The 19,873-nt window shown below is 39.1% G+C and overlaps 1 protein-coding gene across 6 annotated transcripts in view; it reads left to right on the top strand.

Annotated features, from left to right (window-relative positions):
- inpp4b (inositol polyphosphate-4-phosphatase type II B) overlaps positions 1-19,873 on the top strand; it is a 940,291-nt gene that overhangs the window by 741,938 nt on the left and 178,480 nt on the right. The gene's annotated exons all lie outside the window — the stretch shown is intronic.

Raw genomic sequence — 19,873 nt, 5'->3', positions numbered from 1 at the left:
CCTCCCCTCACCCCAGATAATTTTGCTTTTCTTTGGGATAAACCTCTGTACTGTGTCCTCAATTACATCCAGAAACTCCTGCCATTGTTACTGTATTGTCTTCCCCACTAGGCTCTGCTTCCAGTCGATTTTCGTCAGTTCCTCTTTCATGCCCCTCTAATTACCTTTATTTAACTGTAACACAACTACATCCGATTTTGCCTTCTCTCTTTCAAACTGCAGACTGAACTCTAGCTTTTTTTACAGCAGAGAACAGCGGGAGCTGGGTGGAAGTGAGGTCGGAGCAGGGAGGCTGTTGGGAAGGCACGTGATTGCTATTTAAGCACTTGCCTTGAAGCCAGTGGTCTTTTTTACAGCAGAGAGTGGCAGGAGCTGGGTGGAAGTGAGGTCAGAGCAGGGAAGCTGTTGGGAAGGCAAGTGATTGCTATTTAAGTTGGTGTGATTGACTTAAATAAGTTGATCAGGAGGCCTACAGGGAAGGTGAGTCACCGCTTTAAGATTTCAAAAAAACTTACCTTGACCGGCATGGCCCTCCATTTCTGTTCTAGCAGCAGGAAGAGTGGGAGCCCTAACCAAGAAAGCCCCTCGTGTGTTGTTAACGTAAGACTTTTAAATTTATATTTCTTATATATTGTGTGATTAAAAGTTTGATTGATTAATTGAATAAGACCGGAGTAGAGAAGTACTCGAAATTATTTAATACATAAATTGTAAAAGTTAATTAAATAAGTAGTTATGGCTGGACAGGTGATGTGCTGTAGCTTTACAATGTGTGAGCTGGCTGATCCCATTGTGAACTAAACTGACCACATCTGCAGCAAGTGTTGGTTGTTGGTAGATCTCCAGATCCGAATTGATGATCTGGAATCTGAGCTTCAAACGCTGCAGCACATTCAGGAGATGGAGAGTTTCCTGGACGCTTTGTTTCAGGAGGCAGTCACACCCAGTAGATTAAGTAATTCAAATTCTGTAGGTGTTCGGGGACAACAGGGTGTGATTGTAAATAAAGGGGGATTCTGAGTTCAGGAGTGCAGGAGCCTCAGCCCTTGACCTTGTCCAATAGGTATGCGATTCTTGCTCCCTGTACAAATGAGGGAAAGGGCTGTGGACAGGAAGAGCCAGCTGACCACAGCATCATGATGCAGATGGCCATTCAAGAAAGGGGAGCAAAAAGGCAAGTAGTTGTTGTAGGGGATTCTGTAATTAGGGGGACAGATAGTATCCTTTGCAAGCCGGATCAGGAATCCCACATGGTGTGTTGCCTGCCCGGTGCCAGGGTGCAGGGCATTTCTGACCGGCTTGAAAGGATATTGGGTCACGAGGGGGAGGATGTAGTTGTCATTGTCTACATTGGGACAAACAACATAGACAAAGCTAGGGTGGAGGACCTGTTTGGCGATTATCAAGCACTAGGAAGGAAATTGAAGTACAGGTCCTCAAGGGTCATAATCTCTGGGTTACTGCCCGAGCCATGTGCCAGTTGGCATGGGGATAAGAAAGTTAGGGAAGTAAACACATGACTAAGGGATTGGTGTGGGAAAGAGGGATTCCATTTTATGGGGCATTGGCATCAGTTTTGGAACCGGGGGTGGATCTGTACTGTTAGGGTGGTTTCCACCTGAACCCATCTGGAACCAGTATTCTAGTGAATAAGATAAATAAGGTGGTCAATAGGACTTTAAACGTCTGAGTCGGGGGGAAGGGAAAGCGTAAGCTATAGGGAGTATGGAGTTAAATGGAAAGATAAGCAGCAGGATAGCATGTATGCAAGTGGGTTTAAGCTCGAGGCAGACTAGGAATGCAGCAAAAAGGAAGGATAACTTACGACATCTTATGATTTCCAATATCTCTAATAATGATAAGAAAGTTAGCATTAAGGTAGTTTACCTGATTGCCCATAGTATACTTAACAAAGTAGATGAATTAATGGCACAAATCATCTGAATGATTATAATGTAATAGGCATCACAGAGACATGGTTGCAGGGGGTTCAGGGATGGCAGTTAAACATCCAAGGATTTACAATTTATCGAAAAGACATGGAGGTGGGTAGAGGGGGTGGTGTTGCATTAAGAATGAAATTAAATTTATGGCACTGAATGACATAGCATCAGATAATGTGAATTACAGACAGAAAACAAAGAGTAGGAATAGAAAGGACCTTTTCCAAGTGGCAAGCAGTGACTAGTGGGATACTGCAGGGATCAGTGTTTGGACCCCAGCTGTTCACAATATACATTAATGATTTAGTTGCAGGAACTAAGTGTAATATCTCCAAGTTTGCAAATGACACAAACATGAGTGTAGGGGTGAATTGTGAGGAAGATGTAGAGATGCTTCAGTGCGATTTGGACAAGTTGAGTGTGTGAGAGATAAAGTGTAGTGTGAATAATTATGAGGTTAAGCACTTTGGGAGCAAAAATGGGAAGGCAGATTATTATCTGAACAGTGGCAAATTGGGAAAGAGGAAGATGCAGCAAGTGTCCTTGTACACCAGGCCCTGAAAGTAAGCCTGGAGGTGCAGCAGGCAGTGAAGAAGGCAAATAGTATGTTTACTTTCAAAGCAAGAGAATTTGATTACAGAAGCAGTAATGTCCTGCTGCAATTGTACAAGCTATGAAGAAGTCACACCTGGAAGTATTGGTTACATCCGTACCTGAGGAAGAATGTTCTGGCCATGGATGGAATGTAGCTACAGTTTACCAGACTGATTCCTGGGTTGGGAGGTCTGTCGTATGAATATGAAGAGGGACTGGATCAGTTAGGATATACTCACTGGGGTTTAGAAGAATGGGGTGGGGGTGGGGGTGGGGGGATTACATGGAAATTCTAACAAGGCTAGATAGTGCAAATGCAGGAAGAATATTCCCAATGACTGGGGAGTCCAGAACCAGGGATCACAGTTTAGGGATATGGGGTAGGCCAATTAGGATTGAGATGAGAAGGCGTTTCTTCACCAAGACAGTGGTGAGCCTGTGGCATTCACTGCTACCACAGAAATCGGTTGGGGCCAAAGCATTGAATGTTTTCAAGAAGGTGCTAGTTGTAGTTCTTTGAGTTAAAGTTAAGTTATTTGAGTATTGGGAGAAAGTGGGGACAAGCTACTGAATTGTTTGAATAGCCAATGATTTATAATGAATGGCACAGTAGACCCAAAGGGTTGAATAGGCAAAAGTGATTAAGTGCTTTTGCCCGAAATGTCGATTTTCCTGCTCCTCGGATGCTGCCTGACCTGCTGTGCTTTTCCAGCACCACTCTGATCGAAACCAAAGGGCTGAATAACCTACTGTTGGTCCTGTTTTCAATGTTTCTATGTTTATGTGTTACTACCCTTATCCTGTTTTGCACCAAGTGTCATTCAGTCATCATGCCTGTGGTGACCGACCTATACTGAGCTAACCAATATCTCATTTTTAAAGCTTGTTCTTCTATTCAAATACCTCAATAGCCTGGCTCTTCCTTGCCTCTATAATTGTTTTTCAAAGTTCTGAGATGTCTGTACTCCGTGAACATTGGCTTCTTGACTACTTCTGATTTTAATTGCTTTGTCATTCATAGTCATGCCTTCAGCTTCCTCTGTCCCAAGCTTTGGAATTCACTCCCTCAACCTCTGATCTCTGTCACCTTTCCTCCCTTAAGACACTCTTTAAAACCTACCTCTTTATGTATTAAGCTGTTGGCAATCTCCTATAATATCTCCCTATGGAGCCTGTTTCATTTTTCATTTTAAAATGAATTGCCTTGGGAAGTCTATCACATTAAAGGCGCTGGATAACACACATTATTGTTGATACTTTTTTAAAAACTGATTTTGTTGTTGTGGTATATTATTTTCCTTTTCTGGCTTTAATAATTCCTTAGCACTATGAGTACAGAGTAGGCTAGAAAGAAGTAAATTTTTAATTCTCCCTTATTGCTCTAAATCATTGATTCTTGGGATTTCTATACTTTTAACTCATACCAGGATGAATTTTGGAACCCTAGAAAAAATTATTCTAATGCTCCATTAGAGCTAGCACGCCAATTTACTAAACAAAGCACTTCTACTGCGCACCAGTTATAATTCAGAGTAATTTTACCTTCTGGAAGTTAAACATCTGGGCACAATCATATGAACAGCTTGATTCCTGCACAACCAAGCAAGTTTATTTTTAAATTAAAATATTTGTATTGTACTTCAAACTTATTCACTTGTTGGTAAAACAATAGACGAATTAAGCAAAAGCTATTCTAACAGGCCATCTGTTCAAGAGATTTGGTTGTAGAATACAGAAAAGCCTTAATCTGTGATGGTCCTGGAACAGTTCACTGGAATTTTTTTAATTGTTAACTTTTTCATCGTTTTCTTTCAATCTGTGCATTGTTGAAAATCTATTGCTGATTTAGAAGTCACATATTACCTAATAATGTACACAGCTTTAATGTGTAGAACAATCCTTGTTATGAATGCAATAAAAAGGTATTTGAATTTATGGAACAGAAAAACATTGACACAGGTATCTGATGATGTAATTTGGTGCAATTGTGCGATTAATTCAACCCTGGACATAAAAACTTGATCAACATTCTAATTCTAATCTTATAGTTAAATCTATCCAATCATAACACTTCAAAGATCAAAAAGCAAATGCTTCATATGGTGAGCTGTACTGACTGGAAAAGATTCAAGACTTAAGATTATGCTATTAATTGATTTAGCTGGGTGCTGGTGGTGTACACAAACTTACTTAGTCTTCTGAGTTTAATGCAAAAGCATATCAGTCAAGGTTTCCATTTCTGATCACAATCTGAAGAGCACAATCTAAAAAGTTGTGTACAAGTTCAAACCTGTTTCCTATTCCATGGCCAAACAGATTAAGAGCAGGCTTGGATAAGAAAAGTGGTCACTCTGTAAGGATCCAGGTGGGTTCTGTTCCCAAAGAATTGTACCTTACTACAATTCAGTATTAGAAAGAAAAGATTTGCTACTTCATTCTTAAAAAAAAATCAACATTCCCTCTATTAACTGACCAGTTATTCTATGGGTTGTCAATACAGTGTGAGGCATGGTACATGCAAATCATCATTTGGCATTATTATTTTTTGTTAATTTTATCTGTGCATTTTACAATTTTGGATTGGTGATTTGATGTGTGTTTCTTTTTGTCACAACATTTTCATAAAACCTGATCTTATGGTTTCCTTAGAAGTCTTTGGATTTATGAGATGTTTTTAAACATGTTTAATTCTTTTCCAGCAAAACATGTTTAAATTGACTTTTGTCGAGTTCTTTTCCTAGCCATGGTTCAGCACTTATACTGGCCCTGCTACAGAAATCTACTTTCTGGTTATATGTCATACTTGAGAACGTGCATGTAGCTCATCTATTAAAATAATTGGGCCAAAAAAATAACTGGAAGAACTGCCGATGCTATAAATCAAAAACAAAAACTGAAGTTACTGGAAAAACTCAGCCGGTCTGTCAACATCAGTGAACAGAAATCAGAGTTAACAGTTTCCCTTCCTCAGAAAAGGGCCCTTTCTTTTGTTGATTAGATTTTCAAATCCAATGTTCCTCCAAATAAATGTCTTTACACTTATAAATTTAATACCAGGATTTTTAAAATATCCTAATTCAGCTAAATATTTCAAGCAGATTTCATCAATGAATGAATAGTGTTCAATAGATACTTGTTATCACAATGGTGTGTAAGCACAGTTGATAGGTCTTGTCTTACAATCTGCAAGAAATCAGTGAATACAGTTGTAAAGTATTTTCTCTGATAATATAAAATTTTATTGATGAGAGTTAGTCAGAATTAAAAGTCTTGACAACTGAATGAAGACATCACCCCCAGGTGTCTAAAAACGCCAATAATTTTAATCATTATATCCAAGAGGTTTCAATCCTAAATCAAAGAGTTTATCGTCAACATTTTATTTAAATTGGCACCAATTAAATATTGCATCTGGAAAAATACATCTGTTGTTGTAAATCACTCTGTTTTGTCATATTATATATAAATTGTATTGAAAGAAAACTGGAAACAGTTGAAGCTCTACACAAGTAAAAATTGGTCACCATTTACTTTCCACTATTTCAAATTACAATTTGATATTGGTAGGGACAGAAGTGGAGACTTAAGGCATTATTTTTATTGGGTAATTTTTCATCTCTGTTGGAGGTGAACAACTATTTAGAACAAAGCAGCTGCAGAGATGGAACTGGTAAATGACTGACAAGTATGTTATATTCAATATTGCATAATTTGCTTGACAAATCAATAATTACCAGGAGTAGACCACATAATGACATGCTGTCAGTTTGTTTCAAAATTTTCTGCTGCTCACTGACATGACAAAAGCACCTGAATTTCCAACTGTTTGCTAAAATCCATAATCTGAATTGAGAATATTTAACACTAAAATATTGCAGGCTTAATCTGACTTTGAGAAATATTTATTTAATCAGTTCAATAAATATTACAATAAAGGAGTAAATTATTATGTTTTTGAGTTACTCTTCACCAGTGCATTTAGTTTTAACATGACTAGATTCCAACAGTCACAATCAGCTTAATAAGATGCAAAAGAATATACATGTTTATTGTTTTGTGCTCTCGCCTATATTGCAAATGCCATTTTGAGATTGATACCGACCTAAACCATTATTGGCAGATGATTGTTATACTGACCCATGTTTTCTGGGGATTGTCAATCATTCTTGGATTGCCACTCTGCTTGATGTCTTGATTTTGAAGTTCTGATCATTGTCATATGGAGGGATCTGAAAACAATCACTGCTTATCTCTCTAACTTCCTGTGCAATGCCTGTGCTCGTACAATTCTAATTGCTTGCATTTCCCAATTTTCTTCACTCTACTGTTGAGGGCCTTGCCTTCAGCTATTTAAGAATTAGAATTTCCTACATAAATCTTTCTACCACGCTTCTTTTAAGATGCACCTTAAGGTCTACTGCCTGGTCACCTGTCCTGATATTCCATTAAGTGATGCACAGTTTAAACAACAGTTCACTTAACTATTATAAGAAAAGATGTACAGCATAAGGTTACATTGTCTGTTTACCTTGCTGATTGCTGCTCTACCATGGTTTTATAAGTTGAGTATTACAAGTTGAATAACATGATTCCAGTATCTCTTTCAATCTTATCCTACATCGATTGTGATACCATTCGTATTTTAAAATATCAAAGAATTTCAGATATTGGAGATCTGAAACTAATGAGGAAATTTCTGGGAAGATTCAGCAGTTCTGGCAGCACCTGTGGAGAGAAAACAGAGTTAGTGTTATGAGTGTGGTGACTGTTCATCAGAACCAATGAAGTTCTAATGAAGAGTCACCAAGCTCAAAACGTTAATTCTGCTTTCTCACCATAGATACTTCCAGACCTGCTGAGTTTCACAGCAATTTCTGTTTTGAGAAACCATTCATAATGTTTTTTAGGTCATCTATGTATTGAATTCTTGAAACATTTGACAGTTCTTTGCTTTAATTTTCAAGTACTGTTCTGTCTACTCATTTTATAAAAACTATTCTGTAAATGACATACACTTTCTTAGGTTCATTTGATTCATCCTCCCTTTACTCTAGTTTGCTATTGCACGTGGATTTGATGAGCTTCCTTTGAGTATCTGAAACATAAATCATAGTTGCAAATTAACAAGGATTCAATACCTTTCGAGGAGAGAAGAAATTGATGAGTAAATTTGACAGGAAAAGAGACAAAAGGTATTTGTCAAATAATGCAAGTTCAGCTGTTCATCAGTACATTTGTACATGTGTAATATATTATAAATCATATAACTTGATAACCAACACCAATAACAGTGACCTGTGCCAGTCCAATATTTCTGCAGTGTGCAAGGTGAAAAAGATCAAAAGTAATTAACACTCTGGAACCAAGTTGGAGGCAATGAAGGTGTCAAAGCCACTGATAAAACTGATGAAGTATTTCCCTTGAGTGCTCCTTATTGAAGTTGGAGTGAGTTATGTTCCTTTTCATGGCAGTGCTTTTTGCAGTTCTTCGTTAGCTGTAGCATATATGATTTATTGCAAAGACATACCCAGCAGCAACAATGTAGTTAACGGTTAGCTCAAAACGAGTGCAAGAAGAAGCTTTTTTAAATGAGGTTTCATTCAAACTTTTCAAACAAAGGAAAATGTAATTTTTGAAGTCCAACTGTTACATTAGGTAGCAATAATCTGACCAACATTCATCTCCTTGACCAATTCAGTTAAAGCAGCTGCCAATTACTTGAATTCAGTTTGCAGAACTTTGTTATATACAGATTGTCTGCTACATTTATCTCCATAACAATGGCAACACGTTCAATTTCAAATTTACAAGGTTGCATATTGCTAATTTCCCAGTTGTGAGAATTGGCTTGCATCTGATGGAGCCAAAAGAGCCTGCCCTGCAGTGATAACACTGACCATGTGCTAAACAGACTGAGAGTGGAACTTGTGCCCGAGTGGCCAGAACTCTCCCTCTTGAGAGCACAGCTCAAACATTGCTAGACCTCAGTAGTGGACAGTGTCAGGACTGCAAGGAGCCAAGGGAGAAATTTAATGGATCTCAGATTCAGGTAAGTCCAGGGATAAGATAGTCTACTGATCAGATTGGATCTGACAGTTATTTACCAATGAAAGACAAAGGGAAAAGAGAGAGTGAGATAGGAAACTGCCCTTTCCTAGAAATGGCCTCCCTTGAATGCTCCAGCAATGGTGTTTGGACAGTTTCTGTGTTGACATACATAAATGGCCTTCCCATAATGTTAAATATCCAGGCACAACTGGTTGTACATGACTGTGTGAATAATGCTTAAGGAGAATCTAATGATCCTGTCAATTCAGTACAAGTTGACTTTCTGGAATTGCAAAATAGCAGAACCAATGGGAAATAGCATCTCAGTGTTAAATGAGTGTTCCCTTATTCTATAACTAGTGTCCCTAGTTTGAGATTCCCACATCAGTGGAAACATATCTCAACTATTACCCTGTCAAGACCCCTCAGAAACATGTATCTTTCAGTAAGTTTTCTTTGAATTATTCATGAATAAAGGCCTGACTTGTGTTTAGCCACTCATTATAATTCAATCCTTTCAGAGTCATAGAGTCACAGAGATACACAGCATGCAAACAGACCCTTTGTTCCAACTCATCCATGCTGACCAGGTATCCCACTCTAATCTAGCCCCATTTACCAGCACTTGGCCCATACCCCTCCAAACCCTTCCTATTCATATTCCCATCCAGATGCCTTTTAAATGTCGCAATTGTACAAGTCTCCACCACTTCCTTTGGCAGTTCATTCCATACACGCACCACCCTCTGTGTGAAAAAATTCCTCTTTAGGTCCATTTATATCTTTCCCCTCTCACCCTAAACCTATGCCCTCTAGTTCTGGACTCCCCCACCCAAGAGAAAAGACTTTGTCTATTTATCCTATTCATGCTCCTCATGATTTTATAAACCTCTATGAGGTCACCCCTCAGCCTCTGACGCTCCAGGGAAAACAGCCCCAGCCTGTTCAGCCTCTTCTTATAGATCAAATCCTCCAACCCTGGCAACATCCTTGTAAATATTGTCTGAACTCTTTCAAGTGTCGCAACATCCTTCCAGCAGGAAGGAGACCAGAACTGTAAGCAATATTCCAATTGTGGCCTAATCAATGTCCTGTACAGTCGCAGCATGTCTTCCCAACTTCTTTACTCAGCACATTGGCCCATCTGAGCAAGATCCCATTGTAATCTGAGGTAACCTCCTTCTTTGTCCACTACACCTCCGATTTCGGTGTAATCTGAAAACTCACTAACTGTAGCTCCTATGCTTATATCCAGATCATTTTTATAAATGACGAAAAGTAGTCTTCCAATCTTGATATTGGATGTGAGTCTGATTTTGTAACGCGTTGACCTATCAATAATTCATGCAAAACCGTTGAGTCCCATCAGGTTTGGGAACTAAGACAATCAGCGAACTCCACTCGCTCTGGCTTGGTTCGATGATATCCTTGTTGAGCATGGCCTCCACCTCCTTCTGGACTTGTCTGGCTTTGAAAGGATTAAGCCGATAGGGGTGTTGTTTTATCGGAACAGCATTCACTACATCTACTTCATGTACAATAGTATTAGTCCTCCCCATCTGATGTCTAAATATGTCCTCATACTGCAGTAACAAATCTTTCAACTGCATTCTTTGCTCTTGAGACAGATAGTTTACTAACCTATCCCACTCCTCAAGGACTTCTTCATTTTTTAATCTATTTTGAGGCATATTAAAATCCACAACGTCTGGATTTGCTTTCTCACTCTGTTGAGCAGTAACTAACGCCAGTTTCTCCATTCTTTCTTTCTAGCATAATATGGTTTCAACATTATCCAAGGAAACAACCTAGTGAATCTCTTTTGAACAGCCTCCAACCTACAATATCCTTTTTATATAAAGGAACCAAAACTGTACTCAGTACTCTTGGTAAAACCTACCCATACCCTGTACAGTTGGAACAAGACCTCTCTGTTTTTAAAGTACAATCCCTTAGGAATAAAGACAAAAATACAACTTGTCTTCTTATTTACTTGCTGCACGTATATGATAAACTTTTGTGTTTCATGCAGAACAACAGCGAGATTCCACTGTGCTGCAATTTTTTGGGAGTTTCTCTTAATTTCAATAATAATCTGTCTTTTGATTTTTCTTTCCTACATTAATTTTCATCTGTCACATTTTTGTACATTCACTCAATCTATCTCTGTATCCTTGTGGCTTCTTTATTTTGTCATTATAACATGGCCTAGTTCTTTGTATCATCAGCAAAAATGGATACATTGCACTCTGCCCTCTCACCCAAATCATTAATATTGATGGTAAACTAATTCCATCTCTCCAACCTATTAAGCCCACTCTGTCTTCTGTGTGTTAATCAATCCTTAATCCATGTCAATATGTTACCCCCAACACCGTGAGCCCTTGTAGCCATTTATGTGACAGCTTATCAAAAGCCTTCTGAAAATCTAAACGCACTATACTTACTGGTTCCCCTTTGTCAACTCTGCTTGTTATATCCTCAAAGAACTCTAGTAAATCTGTTAAACATGATTTCCCTTTCACAATACCATGTTGACTCTATTTGATTATTTTAAGCTTTTCTAATATCCTGCTGCTTCACCCTTGAAGTGCTGTAATCAGATTGTCCAACAGGTTCATCTTAAAAAGCAATCTTCAATGGGGTTTTCACATTCAGCAGATAACAATGCAAAGCAAACAGACCTCTTGGGTTTTTGAGAAGGAATCTTTGGTTTTGCAACAAAAATATCAGAGCTACAGTTTACTTAAGATTTGTTTGTCCAATCCTGGAATACACACCTTGTTTGTTTGGTCAATATGTAGCAGGAGATATCAATCTGTCAACAGGACATTTTGAACATAATTAACATAATTAACCAGAGTAACCTAGTTTTGTGAAAGGGAAATCATGTTTTACAGATTCACTAGAGTTCTTTGAGGATGTAACAAACAGTTGATAAATTTCACGGAATTCAATGCTGTGCTGCATGATTCTGAATTAATTAGTATGAGAAACCCATAAGGAATTTATCCTTGATAAAAGATTTGTGGTAGGAATTGCTATAACATAGGAGGAAAATCAGACTAAATTCCATAAAATCTGGAATAGTCTCTTGGGAATTGATGGAAACAAGTGTCTGGTACCGTACAGCAATTATAAAATGTGAAGTAGCCAACCGGTCAAATTGCAAAAACCATTTGTTTCCAATACTGTGTATCAATGACAATTTGCAATGAAACATTTTGTCAAGAAAGAGTGACACCTGTTTCAAGACTGATTTGTAGGTTGTTTCCATTTAAATTTTTTTATAATCTGCCCGATCATTTGGCACGTCATGCCTCATTTATTTAGTGCTATCGTATAGATGGAATACAAAGATTGTTATGTGATACTGACATAACTAAAGTGGCAGCAGAAGTAATTCATTTGGTACAAGCAGACCCAAAGCAGAGATAATTGTTTTCTCTTTGCTCCCTCAGTGCTACCTGGGTTAGTTATTTTTTAATGCCAAAATTTCATTGAAGTAAATTCCTGTATTGAAGTAGCTCTGCCTCTTCTAGCCAATATACGATAAACTTCTTCCAATAGTTACAATGCACAATTCTGTATGTCCGGACTGTGCTGTTTGTAACTGCCTTGATCCTAATTCCTTGATCCTAAAGGGTCTTGGGTTGGTCATTTAACTTTTACAGTTCATTTGAATTGTATTAATATATTTGAATTTTTCTGTGCTATCCTTTTGTGCTGGTCAGACTCTATCTCAGTAACACATATTTGAATTCTTGACAATTTCATTATTTCTAAGTCTTTTGTGATATGAAATTGCGCTATTCTTTGTGTCTGAATACATTCTCTTAACATTCTTTTGTCTCCTACTTTAATGGCACATTTATTTTAAATAGGTTAATATCTCTGATGAAATAAGATTTCATACAAAAGCACAATTTTGCTTCCTTTTTTGAATTATGTGATTTTTAATATGTTTTTAACCTTTATTCACCTCTTTGTCCCAAGGGCTTTCTTGGCTTCAATTCAATATTACTTTGCAGTTAGTCACTCTGTTTTTTCTTTAACATTTCTTTTTAAGAATTGAACAGCTTGCTCTTTAATCTTCCTAGACAATACACTTTGACTCCTTTGAAAGTCTTTATATTAAATTTGAACTTAACACAATAAATCAGTTCCTTTAGGTTAAATTTACTTGGAAGCACAGTCGTGCTTTCACAATATGCCATGTTTGACTTATTTAGTACTTCGATTGCAGCACAATCTATTTGTCATTTTCTCTGAGGAAAAGCAACATCCAGCTACAAGGTTCAGATCTTAATTTCTAGTTGCTATAATTTTTGACATCCTCTATTCCCATTTAGTTTGTCTTAGATTTTTTATTTTCTTGGTGGCAACCTTTGACCTTATAAGATGATGGCTTGCATTGTGGTGGTCAACTGTATGTGTTAATCATTATCTGCTATGGCTCAACAATCCCATTCATTCGCTGGAGAGAAATAACGTGTGTTGAGAAAGCATAATTAATCATCTTCCATTTTCTTTGGGCCTTCTTCTAAACCAGCTGAGTTTCTTGTTTCTGCTTACCTCTTCCAATGCCTTCCCAAACATCAGCTTCTGGAGATCATGATTGATGGTTACTCTTTCTCAAGTTAGTGTCTGTATTCATGATCTTCATATTTTGCTTGGAGTTGTTATTGTACAGCGGTCTGAATGTCCACAAGGTTATGATCTGGTGGCCGATTCATGATGTTCAAGGTCTTTGAGTATATAGTGGTCATGCATCCGGTGAGTACTGCCAAGATAATGCAAACATTATTGCCTGATCAATAAGTGTATGCTGATAGATGTAGCACACTCTGGGTGGACTCATCCCACTCCCTGAACAACATAGGCTCTTGTGAAAAATTTGGGAATATCAGGTGAGATATGGAGCATGATTCTTTTTAACATTGAGACTAAAAAGTCACATTTTCCAATCAAGTTCTGGATATTAAGATCCAACTCTGTATAGTGAGCAGTGAGAGCTCTAGTAATATAGATTATTGCTCGTGATCACCCTCATTATTAGCTAATCTCAACTCATTAATATGCAGGTTCCCATTTTCCCACCTACCAGGTAGAATTCCAGCATGAATGTCTGAACTTGATAACTCCAGCTTACCACTTGCTCCTCCAGATCTCCATTTTGGAAACCTAGTTCCAACATTTCAGGACACACTCCAAGGGAAACGGAAACATGCATCCCACATCCACAGACATTGGCATCCAGTATGTACCAGTCTTACACATCATCATGTTACACCTGCGATCCACTTATTGTACACTTCTGTGCTTCAGTGCTGCACTCTGGAGCGCCCTGGCATTTTTCATTGGGATGCTGCTGCAAGCATACTTTGCACATTGGGACAGGCACCCAGCTTACAGTTTGGGCCAAGCTACATCTCACGAATGCTCATTCGCTCTCTGAATGCTTACTCATTTTGCACAGATGGATGCTCACAATATCCTTGCCTTGCCTAAGTTACAAATCACACAACATCAGCTAATAGTCCAACAGGTTCATTTGGAAGTACAAGCTTTTGGAGCACTGCTCCTTCATCATCTGTTGGACTATAACCTGGTGTTTTGTGACTCTTAACTTTGTCCACCCCCGTCCAACATCAGCATCTCAACGCCTTGCCTAGCCTTGCCCTGCCTTTTTGCGCTTACACTCTTCAACCAAACCATAAAAGTTCATAGTTCTCTCTTGTCTTGTTGTACAGACATAAAACCAGACAGTTTACCATGCTTATCAATAGTTATCACTTCAGGGGTTGGACATGTTGCTAGATGACACAGTGCATTCTCAATCCACACTTATTGTATATGCCAGCAGCCTATGTGGCAAACTCTGCAAAGTTGGGAAAGCTGACTTATTGATTAGTTAACAAGGAATGATATGTATCACAGTCAGCACAGTGGTAGCTGCTCATGTTGAGAATATTCAGAGTGTTAATTCTGGTAACGATCAGATCCAGCTGGTGCCAGTTGCTGATCTGGGATCTCTCCAGGATGGCATGGTCTGTTTTGAAAGTGGATGTTACCTGGACAAAGCTCATAGTAGCTGCAAAGCTTAAACCTATCCTTTTCTCATTTATCCTGACATAGTCTTACTCTTTTGGTGGAGCATTGACTTGGTTCTCAGGTGAACAAGGCTGATAATCCTTCCCATTTTTATGGTATGTAGATGGACATCCTGTGGAGAGGTCATAAAGCTATATGAAGCAGTGAAGGAAAGACTATGTTAAAGTGTATTAGACAAGGTCTTTTCCCTGGAACAGGAGAGTCCAGAACTACAGGGCATAGGTTTAGGATGAGAGGGGAAAAATTCAAATGGGTCCTAAGGGGTAACATTTTCATGCAGAGGATGATTCATGTGTGGAAAAAGCTGCCAGAGAAAGTGATGGAGGCTGGTACAACTACAACATTTAAAAGGCATCTGGATGGGTAAATGAATTGGAGGGGTTTAGAGGGATATGGACCAAGTGCAGGCAAATGGAACTCGATTGGGTTAGGATATCTGGTTGGCATGGATGAGTTGTACCAGAGGGTCTGTTTCTGTGCTGTACATCTCGATGATTCCATGACTCCAATGGTGTTAGAGCACAACATTGTTTCAGAACTGTTCTTTCTGAATTGAACTCCACTTCAGAAAAAGTCATATCGCACTCAAAACATTTATTCTGTTAGTCTTTCCACCAATGCTGCCAAGCTTGCTGAGTTTCTCTCGCACTTACAATCCTTATTTTATATATAATACACTGTGATCACCTTTGTCTCCAGCATTACTCTTACATCTTTTAGATTGTGAAGATCAAGTCAATTATTGGTCTTCTAGTTCTGAAACCACACTGGGATTTGGGCTGTTCGTGTTCATCCAGGATTTACAGTGTGATGAGAGCAACATGTACAAATATATTTCCTTCAGTGCTAAACAGGGCACTGCCTTGATAAGTGTTGCAGTCACTGTGAACACAATCTTTGCACCATGTATTTCTTGAGACTCTGCCCTTCCCTACAACAGAGACAGATATTCATGCAGAAGCTGAAAGAATGTCGGTTTCCTGTGCTTGATGAGCTCACATGGTATAACATCTGCTTCTGGTGGTTTGCCATCGTCAGTGAGCTTTGCTAAACAGCTTCATTGTAGGTTCAATAATATTGCAGGCTGTGTCTTGACAGGCAGACTTCCTAAGGTGTTGAGAACTTTGCTATGATTGTGGTTTTCGCCAGACTACAAGTCAAGGCTCCATGCATTGGTCCAACTGGTTTTTACAGTCTGTGATGACTTCCCTGCTTTTATTTTAAATGGAGCCTTTTTTTTAATAGCCTTATTGCTATTTTGATCTCTTTATGCAAAGCTTTGGCCTGTGTTCAGGAACATTGCAAACTTCTGGCAAAATTGTCAGCAACAGTTATTGGTCATTCCCTAGCATTTGAGTAGTTCTTTGTGCATTCAGAGTGCTCCCCTAGATCTCTTGCAATACAATAAGACTGGACCTCTTGCCTTCAATGATTGATTCCATCAGATGTTAGACTGGAGACAGCATTTGTCTGCTCTTGCCTCCCAAATGTTGTGACAGCTGTATTGTCAGTGGTATGTTTAAATATGTCCCATCTTGTTTCTGGACTCTGTGTGGGAATGTTGAAGACACTGTTGGTTTGTATCTGTATGGGCAGTAGAGCTGGCATTAATACGAGAACAGCATTTCAGCTTTGAAGTAAAAACTTCAGGAGTTACATCCTAACTGCTGCACAACAGTCTATTGCACAATCTAAGCTGTGGCAGCTGCATGTGTTGAGAACAAGTAGTTATGTCTTGTAATGATCAGATCCGTCTGATCCCTGATCTTGAATGTTTCCCGAACCCCTTGGGGCATGGTTCATTGTGAAACAAAACCCATGGTAGCTGCAAATCTCTAGTAATCTCTGGCCATTCTCAATTATCCTTCCCAGCCATGATATCCTACTCTTGCATTGAAATACCCCAGAAGATAAAAATGTTCTGACTTAAGGATTCTGTTAATAGCAATGTCAAACTCCTCATAGAATTGGTTATTTTCCCTTGTAATGCAGCACAGCAATGGAGCATACATCCTCGTGATATTAACAGATCCTATTTGAGAGTTGAGTGGAGTAAACATATTCTGGAGCATTTGTGGGGAGTCTACATAATTAGCACTAGAGAGGTTCTTATATTAAACCTTGCTCACATGTTTCCTCTGAAATATTTCCTGCCAAATTATCACAATATTTTAGTAATCTGCTCTCAGCAAGCTTGATGCCTTGTAGGGAAACTCTGTATTGGTTGGCAGTCATACATGGCACAAACCAAGATGATTGTGGTTGTTGGAAGCCTATCATTCCAGTCCCAAGATACTTCTGCAGCAGTTTCTCAGGATTTTGTCCCATATCTATCTGTCTTCATCTTCTTCAATGAGCTTCTGTCCATCATGAGGTCAACATGGAGATTTTCACTGATGAGCACACTTAACTGAGAACCAGATATGTCAGATATTGAAACAATCGGTGTCCATATACAGCAAGACTTGGATGGCATTCAGGTGTGGGCTGATAAGTGGCAAATAACACTTGTGACACTTTATGTGTCACACATCATCAGCAAGAGAGAATCTAACTATCTCCAGTTAATATTCAGTGACATTACCCATCAGTGAGTCCCTCAACATCCTGGAGGTAACCACTGTCCAGGAACTGAATCAGACCAGCCATATAAATACAATGGCCTATGTTGTGGGTTCAGAGCCTGGGAATTCTGAGTTGAGTAACTCCAGAAACCCTGTTCACTATCTACACAGCAAAATCAGGAATGTGACAGCCTAGGAGGTAGACAACTTCACTTGCTGTATAAAATGATTGGACCAGTTAATGGCAACGGCCATCCCAGTGTAAAGACTCATCTCCCAATACTTTCCACACTGAACCCCCTTCCCCCCACACCCCCCTCCAACCCCCTCATCAGTCCCTGCGTTAGACATCTTCATTTAATTGGCAACGTTCATAGCATCTGAGGGCTACTGGCACTGATGACAGAGGACATAGTAGCACAGTTAACATTGCAGCCTCCCATAGGCCCATGACCCATGTTCAATTCTGCCCTTTGGCGACTGTGTGGAGTTTGCACATTCTCCCAGTGTGTGTGGTTTTTCCTTCCACAGCCCAAAGATGTGCAGATAGGTGGATTGGCCATGCTAACTTTCCCCATAGTGCACAGGGCTGTGCAGACTAAGTAGGTTAGCCATGGTAAATTGGATTTATGGGGATAGTTTGGGGGTTGGATCTGGGTGTGATGCCCTTCAGACAATTGGTGCAGACTTGATGGGCTGAATGGCCTCTTTCTTCACTTTCGGGATTCTATCATTCTATGACTCACTGACCTTTGATTGGCTGATAGCTCTTGGAGATAACATTCTTTGCTGAAAGCCCTGAGTGAATTTAAGTTGCACTGGGAATTCAGAAATAGCCAAGGCTCTTCTAGTGGACAGGTTGACACAGCTGTAATCATTAAACCCAGCTCATTTATGCCATTTGTGCTTTATATGTTCTTAAGAAAATTTATTACCATCTTTCAGTATCTTGCTGTCTCACGGCAGTGGCTGGGTTTGATTACACCCTCACGCGACTGACTGTGTGGAGTTTGCACATTCTCCCCATGTCTGCATGGGTTTCCTCCGGGTGCTCCGGTTTCCTCCCACAGTTGAAAAATATGCAGGTTAGGTGAATTGGCCATGCTAAATTGCCCGTAGTGTTAGGTGCATGAGTAAATGTAAGAGAATGGGTCTGGGTGGGTGCGCTTCGGCGGGTCGATGTGGACTTGTTGGGCCAAAGGGCCTGTTTCCACACTGTAAGTAATCTAATCTAATGTGCAGATTAGATGGATGCCCATGCTAAATTGCCCATAGCATCCAGAGATGTGCAGGCTGGGTGGATTAGTCATGGGAAATGCAGGGTTACAGGGATGGGATGGGTCTGTATGGGTTGCACTTCAGAGGATCAGTGTGGATTCAATGGGCTGAATAGCCTGTTCTCACACTGTAGGGATACTATGATATCATAAAACCTTGTGTTTTACTTGGATTTTTAGACTCCTATCTAAGTTCTCGATTGTTCTAAACTGATTATTGTCCTTCATAGAATAGTGCGTATGCAATTCTGACAAAGCAATTAATGTTGTAATTAGCACCATCAAAAATAATATCAGTTCATAAACAGGATTAGAGTTATAACAGGCCTGCCTTCTTCTGGCTCCTCGTCAGTGCCAGAATCATGTTTTATGGTTTACTTAAATCTTCATGAGGTCACAGTCTCAGAGTGAAGGGATGACCCTTTAGAACTGAGACAAGGAAGAATTTCTTCAGCCAAAGGTGGTTAACGCTGTGGATGCCAAGTCATTGACTGTATTAAGACAGACATAGATAACTTCTTGATTAGATCAAGAGTTATGGGGAGAAGGCAAGAGAATGGTGTCAAGAGACATATCAGCCACGATCAAATGGTGGAGCAGTCTCAATATGCCAAATGGCTTAATTCTGCTCCTAGGTCTTATGATCATGGGTCAGAGCTAGATCTGGAATGGAGGAACCAAAGACAACCAGGAAGAAAACTCATTCAAATGCCAAATAAATTAAGTAGAAATTACAATACGATTGTTGGGGAATAGCTAGTATAAAATGAAAATTCAAACATTTAACTTGCATCACAGGCGGAGAATTCTACATTCTGTGAGAAAAGAGGAATTAATGAATTAAACAAAAAATTAAGCAAAAGGAAAATACACTCCCTAACCCACTGTACACACATAGTTGAAACAGGGCATGAGTTAATTTCCGAAATGTTGAATTGTATAAAACTTTTATGAACTTGAATGGCACATGTTGAATACAAGGGAAAGCATTGACAGTTTTCATTTCTAAAATAATAAAAATGTTTTGACAAGGAACATGAGCTGGAACAAATGATTTAAATTGGGTTTTATGATAACTCATTGAATTATAAAGATTTTGGCACAAGAACGATATGGAATGGATGTATTTTAATTCATGAGTGCAACTATGCTGCCCTGTTAAACAATTTTCATTTGCATTTATGAAACAAATAAAGAAAATTTACTGCAGAAGCTGTCAGTCATTTTTCATTAAGTGCTAGACTTCTCACTGTGCAATTAAGCCATGGAAGTGAAACAAGTTGCAAAGTCTAATCCAAGTCAATTTGTCCCAAACACAGTTTTTGGTATGTCC

The sequence above is a fragment of the Chiloscyllium punctatum genome, chromosome 14 (assembly GCF_047496795.1).
Source record: "Chiloscyllium punctatum isolate Juve2018m chromosome 14, sChiPun1.3, whole genome shotgun sequence".
Classification (NCBI taxonomy): domain Eukaryota; kingdom Metazoa; phylum Chordata; class Chondrichthyes; order Orectolobiformes; family Hemiscylliidae; genus Chiloscyllium; species Chiloscyllium punctatum.
Note: the sequence above shows the minus strand (reverse complement) of the source record. Positions and strands in the feature narration are given on the sequence as shown.